Source organism: Nicotiana tomentosiformis, chromosome 1 (genome assembly GCF_000390325.3).
Source record: "Nicotiana tomentosiformis chromosome 1, ASM39032v3, whole genome shotgun sequence".
Lineage (NCBI taxonomy): Eukaryota > Viridiplantae > Streptophyta > Magnoliopsida > Solanales > Solanaceae > Nicotiana > Nicotiana tomentosiformis.
In genome coordinates, this window is record NC_090812.1 from 30,465,808 (window position 1) to 30,478,890 (window position 13,083).

The following is a 13,083-nucleotide window of genomic DNA, read 5'->3' on the forward strand; positions in this document are numbered from 1 at the left end:
CAAAAGGTCTAAATTTCAATCGTCGATTTATTTGGAGTAAATTTCATGGCAGTCAGCCAACTTTGTGTTCATTACCCTAAAATCATTATTTTTTCTTTTGTTATATAAATTAAATATCATTTTACTTTATTCCATTTTTCACGAAAATAACTTTCATCATTTTTTGTTAAAAAAACTCACCTGAAATGTGAGAAAAAATGCCAAAAAATGATCCTTATATTTGGCGTAAGTTCAAAGTGGGCACTTAAATATACTCCTTAGATGTTTTGATCCCATAAGGTTGTCAAAAGTGAGCGTTTTTTATTTTCGTTGAATATTAATAAACTATGCTTTATTAATATACTAAAACTAAAATTTAGTTAACTAGAATTACCAATATAGTCCCGTCAAAATCAGTGATTGACCAAAAAATTAAAATTTAAAATCGTAGGTGCATGCTCTGCTAACTTAAACATAAAGTTACTATAAAAAATATATTATAAGTGTGAAACTAGTTGAAAAGCAAAGAACACACTTTAGCTTTATATCTTTCTATTGCAATATATATAAACACATCACATCTCTTCCGGACTAAATTAAATAGATAGGATTTGATCCTTTAAACGATTAAAAAAACTAATGATTTGTCCAAAAGTCAAACCCTGAGCGCAAATTCACTTAATACTAAAATTGACTTTAATGCCACTAACCTACATTCACCTTGAAATTGAATTAATTCCTTTCATGATATATGAATTTTAGATATTCAGACCACATGATTAATTATGAAACAACAAAATTCAGTTATCTCATACCTAAATACTTTGATGGGATGGATTTGTCAAATCTAGAAGTTGCAGAACCAAAAATGCACACGATGCGAGAAATAGATTTTAAAATAGCATATTATATCTCAAAAAACTATATCAAATCTTAAATAGTCGAAATTGTTAAAAATACACTTCTAAATGTGATTTCATAGTAAATCCCCTTTTCATAATTTTCCATTAAAGTAACAATTATAGATACTCAACGAAAACCTAAAGTATTCACTTTTGAGTTTTGACAACCTATAGAATCAAAACAACTAATTAAGAAGTATATTGAAGGGCGCACTTTTAAACTTACTCCAAAATATAAGGATTACTTTTGTTATTTTCTCTCACATTTTAGATGAATTTTTAACAAAAAATGATTGAAGTTATTTTTGTGGAAAGTGGAGTAAAGTAAAATGATTTTTATGTAACGAAAGAAAGAATAGTGACTGTTAGCTAAATAATGTGTACAAAGTTGGATGACTGCCCATGAAATTTACTCATTCATTTGGTGTTATTCTAATTTTTCGAACCAGCTATCTTACGACTAATATGGAGATAATTGATCTCATACTTGCACCTTTATTGTTGGAAAATGTTTCAGACAGATTAATCATTCACAGGAAATGTCTCTGAGTTCGTTCAATCTTCTTAACCCATGACTTGATTGACATCCTGCGGTTGTTTAAGTTTCAGTATCTAGATCTCCATCTAATGAAATGGAGTTATCCCCATCAAAGGATACTTAGTAAGCAGGAAACTTTTACTCATTTGAGCCACATTATTAGCAACAAAATCTTTCCTCCAGTGACAGTTCCAAACCACTTCAAGTGGGCAAATGACTTACGAGAGACATAAAAAGTAAATATGGTACATTTTTTATTTTCTTAACTGTATCTACAACAAATCCACGTATTATCTAAGTAATGGGATGAGGATTGACTGTTAGAAGTTAGAACCACGTATTTCGTCTTCCTATTTCTTTATTAGCATTATCCACCCCCCGGCCCTCTCCTTAGTAATCGAATGGAGATTAGTAAGCATCATGTTGTTAATTTATACAGTCATAAAAAGGGGAGAATGGAATTAGTTTTACTAATAGCACGTCATTGTGTTTTACTAGTATGTGTTATCAAAACTCCTATACAACAAATGTTTGTCGACACATCCATGAATTAAGAAAAAAGGATATTTAATTTAAAGCTCTAGGACTTATCTTTTTGTTTAACAATTTCATCTAAACCATTGAAGATCAGATTAATTAATCAACGTGTGATTTAAATGTGTATTTTCTTTTATCTAACAAGTATAAATGTGTCATATTTTTGGAAGAAGATTCATTAATAGTATGACTATGACACTTCACTGAATATTTTTTAGTTTTTCAATTCGACCTTATATGTTTTCCGGTGTTTTGTGTCCTACGTGTCCTTGGAGTGGTACTAGATGAAACGATTAGAGAAACTAAAAACAAGATTCATTTATTTCAATTTCATTACAAATATTTGTTACTCTAATAGGAGTAGTCAAAATGTTTTGGTGATCTCAAAATGCCAAAATTGGAATAACCTCAAGAGAGAGGCCAGTTTTGAAATTGAAAGACGTTTAAATGAAACTAATAAATGCTGAATTTATATAAATTTTTGAAAATGTAACAAATGGAGTAAAAGATACTATAATATTTCTTAGAAGAAAGATCCGCATTAATGAAACAGGGAGTTAGCCCAACTGTTGAGTATACCTAGCTAGCAACGGTGTCTACATTGAGCTGTTTTTTCGTTATAAGAAAATTATTATTTTCCATATTCTTTTGTCTTTGGGAAATCATAGTCTCGAATGGCATTGCCCTATGTGTTCGTAAACACTGCCATAGGACGTCAGCTAACCAGTAAACTATGTTTTTCTTGGCTAAGGTACGAGGCTTCTTTAGATATTCGTGGACTGCCCCTTTGAGTGTAACAAGCTTGTCCTGAATTCTCTGTTTTTAAATGTTCGCCTCCAACAAAATCTAAGGAAAGATACACTTTTAGGTCACCGTGGACCACCAACAAATGAACTTTTAATATCTCTAGCTCCTAACACTAAATTAAGCATTCTTCTTTTGCTTCATTATTAACTAGGTATATATTTGGTTTTGCTTCACTGGAATATAATTAATCAGGAAGTAATTTGTCCTTTAATTGTTTTTTTTTTTCTGTTGAAGCTTATATTAATCAAGGACCGAGACTTTTAACGAGCTGAAGTTCCAAATTGCTACCAAGAAATCATTGATAAATTTGGAAAAATGTCCTTATTATCAACGTGTTTATGCTTAACATCTATATACATAGTAAAAACGCAAGAGTTCTTCGAGTAAATGCAGTAGTCATAATAATTAACGTCAAATGCATGCCATATTAATTAAGGTGAAGCAAAACGCTATGGGTAAAGCCGTATAGCTAATTTAGATCACCATACTGCATTGGACCACTAGCTAGCTAGCTCCAGATGTTTGGTCCATCTCCCTTCATTAACACCAAAAAAAGCATGATAAGAAACACCTATATAGGTCTATAGGTTCCCCTGATTCTACACATTATGTTCAGCAACAGCAACTCCTACTGTCAATTCTCTACAAAGCCTGCCAAAAGAGAGATATTACGTATCATATCTTAACCAGAAAAGTTGGTTTAAAGTCTCTACCACTAAGATATAGCAAGAGAAAATTTTGCAATATTATCTCATAGTTAAGCTAAGGGCATAGTCATGCATGCCTTTACCCGTTAATTTCATGTGGAGGACTTTAAAAAGTAACGACAACAATAATTACGTTTTAGTTCCACATTAGTTATGATCCACTGTATATGAATATTTTAAAAAGCAACACCTCTGAATTCTGAAGAAGCTTGAGAGGAGGGAGGAAACTCATGTTGGAGAAGGAGAACACGTGCAAAATTCATGCATGAGAAATGCATATATCTTCGAACTTGCACGTGCCCTGCTTCTCCAACAAGAGCTACCAACCATTTTACTATTCCACCATTTCAATAATCAGAGCTAACTCTAGCTACAACTGCAACAAACAAGAAAGAGATGAGGGACTTTCTAAAAGAGTGGGAATTGTTCATTTTGAACTTCGGCTGACGAAGAAAAAGCTTGGGGTAGCTCAAGTATTTATAGCTGGAAAACCAGAAAGGTGGGGAGGAGGGTGTTAAGAATAGGGGTGGGGGGGGGGGAGGGGAAGTGAATTATGAATAGAGAGAGAGAGAGAATTAAAGTAAGGAGGGACAAGAAGAGTTAAAGCTTGGAGTAATGGAGTGGGCAAATCTTTAAAGACCATAGGAGAAGCAATCAAGTAAACAAGTGAAAAAAGTGCTATCAATACCAATTGATGCTGTGGAGTAAAAAGTCTATCCATCACTTTGCCCACCCCGTGCAACAAAATTAAAAGCTTTATAAATCTACCACTATACTTGCTACTATTACAAGGAAGAAAAGAGAAAAGAAAGATATATGGCATGATAGGGAAATTTCAAACAGAGGAAAAAATATTTCATCGAATCAAAAAGCGAAAAGATAAACATCTAGTACTATAGATCTTTTTGCAATGCCCAAACATCAATCTCTTTTTTGATTGCAGTCTTGTTTGGGTGGACGTGTTGCATACGTTTACATGTCGTCCAAAGTTTATGGCTTGCATTTCAAACCTATCAAAGCACGAAATATTATTAGATTTGACCTCTACTTGACACCACCCTTTCCCCCCCACTCCCCCCAACTCAACACTGGTGAAGTTCTTTTAAATTCTTTCTTATCCAAATTGAGATTTGAGGATTAGAATTATGACCTACTTTCTCTGCTTTTCTTTGAGGGGGTGACAAGTTATTGTTCATACTTGATATCAAAACGATATGCTTGATAGAATTTCGAGATGAAAAGTTAATTAGGCCATGCTAAAAACAAGATTTAATTAGTTTTCAAGGTGGAATTTTACATTGGTCACTCAAAACAACAACTTAATTGTCCTCAATCCACACATTGGGGTCAAGCTATATCACTACTAGAAATTAGATCAAAACCAATTGACAAAACCGATATCGGTCGATAATTGGCAAAAATCGATCGAAAAGAGACTGAGTCGTAGCGGTCGGAAATTGTTAGGTCGGTATAGCCAATCGACCACCTTCAGTCAGTCACAACCGACCGATTTCGGTCGGTCAATTAAATTTCACATCATACCCAAAAGAATAATGACACCATAAAAACTGATCGACTTCGGTCAATTTTTTAAAATTATGTAATTAAAAAACGCATTATCTAGGAATTGAACTGCACTTTGTACCGTGGCAAGATACTATTCTACCACTAGACTATTGGTGCTTCTTTTATTTAAGACTTACTTTTGTTTTATTTATATTCTTTAATCGCAATTTTACGTGAAATAACCGATTGATTTCGATCGATTTTGTTAAAAAAGTAAAATTATAGACTGAAAGTGGTCATTTTTTTAAACGATCGACAGAAACTACGGGCCGATTTTGGTCGATTTTCTAAATTTTAATTGTAATTTTGTTTTAATAATGAAAAATCATTCAAACTTGGTCGGTTTCTTGAAAAATAATTTTCTCGCGACGTAAAAATAATTTATCACATTTTGGCGCAAAAAAAACAGATCGAACTTTGTCGATTTTGTAAAAACAAATTGAAAAAGAAAAGTAAAAACCAAAAGAATTTGGTCGGTCAATTTTTGACCGACCGAAGTTGATCATTGTCCATGTCAATTTCTATAAGTCTGTCGCCTCATTTGTTTGCACTTAATGGAGGTCTGAATCTTAATCATTCAGATCCCAGACATTAAGTGCGTTTGTTTTTAAAGTCTGGATCTTTATTATTGAGATTTTAATCATTAAGTGTGTTTATTTTTTTAACTTCACAACTACTTAATGGGTCTGAATAGGTCTGTATGATTAAGATTTATAACAGAGACTTAATTTTATTAAGATGTTATCATTCATATTCATTATTAACAGTCGCGACCATGCCACCACCACTACCATACTCAACCACCATCATCACCACTACCAGCATCCTCAATCATAGCCGCCACCATTATCGACTACCATCATCCACCATCCCCATCACTCCCACGACCATCATTCTCAACACAACCAACACTCATCCACCTCAACTACCACACCACCACATTACCATCAACAACCATAGCCGACACTGTCTATCATTATAAACTACCAATACCCACTACCACTTTTCTCAATCATAACTACCATCACCACCCGTTATTATTAACTATCACCATTAGCTACTACCCTAAACCACCACCATCGACCAAATTTACCACCAACCACCGCCTCTAGTCGGCATTCACAAGCACTACCGTTAGTCCTCACCACCAGCAACTATTATATTTTAAAAAATTATATATTTTATTATTAGAATATTAGATTAATTAGTATTTTATTTAAATTTTATGTTTATTAATTTTTAAATAAAGATAAATTTTATATATTCAGATGTTAAAAATCGAACAGTCTTAATCATTTACTCCGTATTTAGATCTTAATACACATCTTAATAATCAGATGTGTATTTAGATTTAGATGTCTTAATCTCAATACACATCTTGATATTCAGATATGTATTCAGATTTAGACGTTTTAATCTTTTAAAAATGAGGCCTAGTCGAGCATTGGTCACTCTAACACTAAATAAAACTAACAAACATCAGTTCCTTATCAGTTGGTTCTCCTCACTCGACAAATTGTGAACTTCATCTTTATTTATCCATATTTAATTTTCTTTTTTTGTTTTCCCTATTGAAATAAGATACTATTAAACATCAATTGGGATTACTCTACATTCAAATTTCCTCATCCCTTAACACAAAATTGCATACGAGATTATCTCCCTGCATAGCCAGGCGTTTTAGTCATCATCTAAAAGGCATGAATTTCCTATTTGAGACCAACTAAGTAAGGTCCTAGCATAAAAACAAATGTCGTGGTTACTACATATCATTTATAAAAAATATAAACTTTGCCATGGAAAGAAAACTGAATCTCAGCCAATGTTATGTGTTTTTACCTTAATAGCTTGTTGGGCCAAACTTCTAAAATCAGCTTATTTTGAGAAGTGTTTTTTCAAAAGTACTTTTGGTGAGAAACAGTTTGTGTTTGGCTAATTAATTTGAAAAGTACTTTTGAGCAGTAATTAGTGTTTGGCCAAGCTTTTGAAAACTGCTTCTAAGTGTATTTTTTTCAAAAGTGTTTCTCAGAAAAGTGCTTTTGGAGAGAAGCTGTTTTTTTCTGCTTCTCAAAAACTGCTTCTGTTTCTCCTCGAAAGCACTTTTTTTCCTTCCAAAAGTGTTTTTTGCCAAAAAAACAAAAATACTTTTGGCCCAAAAATAAACTTGGCCAAATAGGCTATAAAACTGCCAACTTTTTCAAGAATGGTTCTATTTTCTCTTGCTTTCTTGTTTTGTTACTTTAACTATTTTTCAAAAAATAAAATCTTTTCAAACAATTTTACATAGTATTCCAACCGAAATTGGTTATTCTACGAGTAGCATCAAGTGTTAACTTGCGGACGTTTCTCATTCTCATACACATAACGCACTGCTTATTTAAGCAAAATGAATTAGTAATCCTCACTGGTTCAAATTGATTTTCGCGTAGGATGTTGTAACCAAACAGTACTAAAAATAGCACGCACACACACGGTACCATCGATTTTCAAAAGAAATAAGAGGGGCAACATTATAAGCAACGGATATTGATGACTAAAAGCCTGAATGTTCCTGCTGCAGCTAAGCCTGCAGTCTGCCAAACAATTAATTAGTATTATTTTTTTGCCACAACTGACCAAATTCAGAACTCCACCCATGTCATAAACAAATATTTATGACTTCTAATTATATTTTGACCAAGGGAAAAGAAATACTATGATGAATGATGATGGCAGGCAGCAGCACTCCAGCAATGAAAACACTAGATTAGATGGTGATGAGATCAGACACAGAGAGAGAGAAAAAACAGAGAGGGTTCTTGATTTTGGCAAGAAAGGGGGAAAAACTTAACAAGTTTTTTTTAGGATAGGAGAAATAAAGCAAAAGAAAAGAAAATGGCCAACCAACAGGAGTTACGTGATGGGGCGTAAGAATTCTTTAGTCTTTGTTAGAGAAACCTAACTTTTAATATAAAAATTTTCAAATTTAATCGACACTAATACAAATATCAAACATTAGAAGAAAACAAAAAAAAGAGTAAAATAGTGAGTGGACAGATGGAAAAGAAGGGGAGAGAGCAGAATCAAGTCTTACCTGAGCAGTGTAAGAAAACGCACGTAGTGGGGTTGCGTGTTCTGCGCGAGTTCTTCATCACTATTATTAAATGTGGAACCAAAGCTCTAACAACTGTCGAGTGGGACTCTGAAGCAAAGCTTTTTATAATTAGTTAGGGATGTTAAATTAATGGTTTGTTATAAAAAATATCAAATTACGGTGGATGTCTACTATTCATCCATGATCTTCATCTCAAATGCTTAATGACATATTCAATGATATATTTTTTATGTTTAAAGATATATTCAATGACATATTTTCTTCACTTTTCATGCTTATATAAAGGTCTTGTAATAGATAGGAAAATACATACAATTGAAGAAGAAATAAGAATCTCTCATCTCTTTCTCTCTATATCTCTTAGCTTGTTTTTCCTTGTTCTATATTGTTACTTTAAGTTATATTTTATAATACGTTATCAGCACTAGACTCTACCGTCTCAAGAAGCTCTTTGAGAAGACTAAGGTATAACTTTTTTCCTCTTTTAATTATGATTAATATTATGAAAAGAAAGTTCGTTGCCCTTGAAATTTCGGGCAAGAACTATATAACATGGGTGTTGGATGCTGAAATCTATTTAGATGCAATGAGTCTTGGAGACTCCATTAAAGATAAAAATAAAGCATCTACCCAAGACTGTGCTAAAGCCTTGATTTTCTTGCGTCATCACATTGATGAAGGGTTGAAGATAAAATATCTCACAGTCAAAGATCCACTTATTTTGTGGAATGGCTTAAAGGAAAGATATGACAACTTAAAGTTGGTCACTCTTCCACAAGCACGATATGATTAGGCTCACCTGAGGCTCCAAGACTTTAAGTGTGTTTCTGAATATAATTCTTGTCACGCTCATTTTTCTACCCGCAAAATAATATTGTGTGGATTAAAGGGTTTTTCCAATTAAAGTGACAAAACTGAGTAGGGATTATTTTATTTACAGAGTCGTCACTTGGAATTGATTTTGTTGGTGTTCCAAGTCACCTTTTATTTGAATCCCTAATCAAAGAAAGATTTGACTCTATTATTATTGGTCTGCGAAAATAAAGTCCGGGTAAGGAATTCTGTTAACCGGGGAGAAGGTGTAAGGCATTCCCCGAATCCCGTGGTTCTAGCACGGTCGCTTTTATTGACTAAAATTTGGCTTGAATTATTTTTGAATAAAGTATGTATTATTTGCCTTAAATTACTATTGTCTAGTGTTGCTTAATAATTAATAATTTTGGCCTAGGAGCGTGCAAGCACACAAAGTCCTTATTTGATTATATGTATTGAAACAAAGAACGTGTCGGTACACATGGTTTAAATACAATTAATATTGAAAAGTCAAGGAGCGGGAATGCACACATGAATACTTTATTAAAAAATAATATCGATCAAGGACCGTGTATGAACACATGGTCTACATCTCAAACGTGCCTAAAATTGTCTATCGCTTAAATCAATTAAAAATCACTTCTTTTTTATTTATTACTTGTTCGACTGGGAAAAATATTATTATTAAAAACAATGTTCACTCATGCAAGACATTAAACCCGAGTAAGTTTATGTTAAACTTTCATGGTATTGGGCCACTTATTTTATTTAACAAAAGATAATTTATTGATTTTAAAAAAAATGCCCATCTTACTTTCTATTGTCATTGGGCCTACAAATTTTAGCTTACTTGGCCCATGTTGCTTAAGAGCCTCGATGACCAAGACAACACAAAATAACAAGTATTCTTCTAAGCCCAAATTACTTCTTACATTGATGTCTAAACTAAAATTTATATTTTTCATAAAAGAAACTTACATGCTAATTATTATCTTTTATCTTCTTAACCAACTATTTTTTAAGGACTAACATAATATTTCTACTCATCTACACCAATCATGGCACTAATCAAACTATACCCATTAACAACATAAAAACCACGACTAAATATAAAAACTACAAAAAACGGTAATACTTCAATGCTAAAGAGAAGAACTATATTAAGTATAACATTATTTTGACTATAATTCAAAGCATCAAAACATTTGAAGCTAGAAATCTTTCTTAGATTATTATACATGAACCATGAAAGTAACTCACGGAAAAGAGCCCAAACTAAACAAACATGGTTAAAAATGAGGTCTTTATCTTTTTATTAAACTAAGTAATCTTAACAGAATACAATTTTAATCACATATATAAAGAAGAAAACGATAATTTAACTAATTTTTAACAGATTTACATGATGATAACACTAATATAACATTCATCTTAAAACAAAATCAGATCTAATATGTTCCATCAACCAAACCGGGATCAAATCCTTCTTATTATCATCAAGAATCTGCAATATAAGAATTTGAAAGTTACCTGGTTTGTAGAATAATAAAATACAGCAGTGCAGCAATAAAAAACTCAGCAGCAAATACAGTAGAAACAGCAGCAACTCAAGTATTAAGACAACCCAGAAAACTCAACAAAGATGATTGAAACTGGTAGCTATCAACTTCACAAATTGCCTAAGGGATCTTTCTATTTTTTTCAAGGTTTTTACACTCAAATAATCCTCACAAAACTCTGAAATTTCAGCTTGTTATATGTATTAAGCTGCTGATTTTTCTCAAAGATATGTCTTTTAGCAACTCTCCAAGATGTGTCTCAGTATAAGATAGAGTGTATAATAGAGTGTCCCCCTTTTCAGTGAGTCCCTCTCCATTCTAAGCATAAGAAAGTCCCTTTTATAGGAGAAAAGCAGCCCTTTCAATAGGCAAATAAAGTTAGATTTTTGGACAGATTTTGGTTCACCAAAAATCTGTCCCAAAGACTGACTTTGTGTGCTAAACACTGTTCAAGGTCTGTCCCGAAGGTGAAAGGACAACCTGAAAATCTGCTGTGTCAGAAGCAAGGAGAAAAAATATCCTTTCGGCCACCCTACTAGTAAAAGTAAGCTACTATTACCCTATTTTGTAATAAAGTAAACTAAACTTCAGATTTTAACCATCAACAACAAACTACTTGCTCAACACAAATCAAACTTGGACAACTATGAACTGACAAAGCATAGACGAGACTAAAAAGTAATTGAACTAAGTATTAAAACCAACTTGATGGGAATGAATTCGATTTGTGCAAACTAATTACTAAACAAATAACTAAATTCACAAACTAATGCTCAAAACAGAACGAGCATCGTTAACAATCGGACAACGACTAACAATAAATAAATAATCGACTAACTAAGTGAATGATTTAACTAATACACTAAAGATCATGTTTAAATCAATAACGAATCTAACAAACCACTAAACTAAATAGAGATAGCTAATTAAATAAACCTAACTTGAAACTCTAATTAACAAGAAATAACCAAAATAGAAAAATAAATAAATAAAAAAATCAAAAACTAATCTACTAAATATAAAAAAATCAGAAATTAATTAAAGAGATGACGATTATACCTAACAAGTATGCTTGAAGCCGTTCGAGCCACGAGAAGACGCCGGGGATGCTAAAAGGCGACTACCTGACTCCGAAACGCATGTTTCTTTCGGGTAGATGCTAGAACGAAATGCGTTTTAGCATCTCGCCAAAAGAAATGAGTGTCTTTGAGTCGAAAAATAGCTAAAATGGGGGTTCGGGGCGTTTTGGCGGTGGTGAGGCGGTGGAGCCGTGGCGGCGGCGAGGAGCGGGCCGGCGGCGACGGGGATTTTAGGGGTGAAATGGGTAGGAAAATATAGGTCTCGTGGAGCTCTATCCATTCATGTATGTGTTGAAGGGTGGTGTTGGCCGGAGCTTCAAGGATTTGGACCAAAAAGTGGCGGCTAAAATTTTTTAGATCTAAAATTCAAGGAGTTTGAGGGTTTTTTGAAGGAATTGGTTTGGAGATATGGGAAGAGGGGATTGTGGAGATTATATGGTGTTAATTTGAAGGTGTTTGGAGGTGGTCCGCCGCCGGTGGGTGATTTCCGGCGGCGGCGGCGAGAGAGAGAGAGAGAGAGAGAGAGAGAGAGAGAGAGAGAGAGAGAGAGAGAGAGAGAGAGAAGAGAGAAAGAGTTATGGGGGAAATGAGGAAATTTTTCAGATTTTTGAGGCTTTAAATACCTCTTGAGAGATCAAATATGGACCATTAGATCAAGGGGTGATCAATGGGTGAGATTTGATCTTGGGTCACTTAATGAAACGACGTAGTTTTGAGGCAAAACTACGTCGTTCCGGACCCTTTCAAAGGCAGCCCCTTATCTTGCACTTTTGGCCACTTTCTCTTTCAAATTTGGCCCAATTTCTTTCTTAATCCTACTTATTAAACTAAATTTATACAAACAAATAAATTAATTAAGTAACTTATTCAAATGATCAATTAACTAGATTAATTCACCAATTGAATAGTTAGTTAATTCCTAAAATGCACAAATAAAGAAAGAACTATTTTTTGGTATTTTTATGATAGGAAATATGCAATCAAAGACACAAAAATTAGAAAATATAATTAAAGCAACAAAATACTAATGACTTTAGGAGGTGTTAAAATAGTACAAAAATTAGGTATTCACAGCTGCCCCTCTTTGCTCGAGAACATGAAGAGTTTTCGTGCAAAGAAAAGTGAATGCCATGGCTAATTTGTGCTCACATATTACTCCAATGAAAGCATTTTTAAAAAAAAAATGGTGACCGAACCCTGCTTCCGAGGTAGCCTAAATATCCTTATTTAGAGGAATCAGGTCAGTGTAATTCTGGAAAAATTTGGTAGCTGGGACTACCAGACACTAAATTTAAGACTGTTGTTGCTGCTGTTGTTACTGTTACTGTTACTTGCTGCTTGCATCAAAAGGAAAAGAGAAAGAACTACATATGTCTGGAAACTAAAAGTTACAAAATTCCTAATCTATGTGTCTTGTGGAGTCAAATCTTGATTCTTGACCTGCTCACTTGTGTTGACCTTAGATTGGATCTTGATGCTCTTTGAGGAAAGGATCATGGCTC

The 13,083-nt window shown here is 33.4% G+C and overlaps 1 long non-coding RNA gene across 1 annotated transcript; it reads right to left on the minus strand.

Annotated features, from left to right (window-relative positions):
• Positions 1-10,229: 10,229 nt before the first annotated feature.
• Positions 10,230-12,150, minus strand: LOC138906536 (uncharacterized). The gene is made up of 2 exons (XR_011413966.1): positions 11,562-12,150; positions 10,230-10,447 (listed from the first exon to the last, which is right to left on the minus strand). It is a non-coding gene; the product is annotated as an uncharacterized lncRNA (long non-coding RNA).
• Positions 12,151-13,083: the final 933 nt, after the last annotated feature.